The following is a 1233-nucleotide window of genomic DNA, read 5'->3' on the forward strand; positions in this document are numbered from 1 at the left end:
CTAGTAATAATTGTATAATTATTCAAAACTACCTAGAGGTCCGGAGACTCTAGGATTATAACAACTCCGGTGGTGCCCTGAAACGAGGAATAAAATTTTGATTTTATGAATCTTCAATTATGAATTCATAATTGGGTATCAATTCTCATAAATTTATTAAATTGCATGACTAAAATTTAGGTCTGTTACATGATGTTTGCAAATGCATGCGCGAGTGTTTATTTATCGTTCTTGTTTTAAAACTTTCTTTTAAAATTTAAAACTTTCTTTTAAAATTTCAAATGCATGCGCTTTTGCACCATAGGAAAAGAGGCTCCGTGGCTCTCCTTCCTTTATAACCGATCTAAAAGAACGGGTATTCCTCCTGCGTAGTGACGTCACTGACCGAAGGGGGACACTCATATACACACACACACACACACACAATACGGGATCGGGACACACATACGCAAGACGGGATGACAAAACAGATGCAAAACAGTCCACTCACAATGATGGCGATGAGTTAAAAGAAATAGCTTGTGACTTGTTGTAAACGACATTGAAATAGTGTTATTTTCCATGACAAAAAGCGCATCACATCCATACCGTTTTCCGGTTTTATACTGCAACGCAGAGCCTCGGACATTGTGGGATTTAAGCTGAGATAGATATCACCCTATCTACTATCCGAACAATAGGAGACAATTTAAGTATCTGAGAAATAAAAAGGCTTTCGAACTATAAATAAAACATTAGCTGCAAGACTTCAAGTTGTGTACACGATATGCAGAGTTTTTCCTGATCTGAGAACTTTACCATACCATGGCTGTTAGGGAGACTGATGGTTTTGATTTTAGACTACAACATCCTTTTAGTCTAATTGTGTCAGGTCCTTCAAACAGCGGTAAAACATATTTTGTGAAAATGTTGATTGAAAATGCCGATAAGCTCATTTCAAAACAGATTGAAAATGTTGTATATATTTTTTTGTGCTGGCAACCATTGTATGACCAGTTATTGAAAATTAGAAATGTGAATTTCGTTGAAGGATTGCCATCTTCTTTGTGTGTTGATACATTGTTGCCTTTAGATAAAAACAATTTGTTGATTATTGATGATTTAATGAGTGATGCTAGCAATAACATTGAGGTCCAAAATGTGTTTACAAAATATGTGCATCATAGAAATTTAAGTTGTTTATACCTAGTTCAGAATTTGTTTTTTCAAGGCAAAGTTAGCCGTACTATTAAT

The sequence above is a fragment of the Micropterus dolomieu genome, linkage group LG06 (genome assembly GCF_021292245.1).
Source record: "Micropterus dolomieu isolate WLL.071019.BEF.003 ecotype Adirondacks linkage group LG06, ASM2129224v1, whole genome shotgun sequence".
Classification (NCBI taxonomy): domain Eukaryota; kingdom Metazoa; phylum Chordata; class Actinopteri; order Centrarchiformes; family Centrarchidae; genus Micropterus; species Micropterus dolomieu.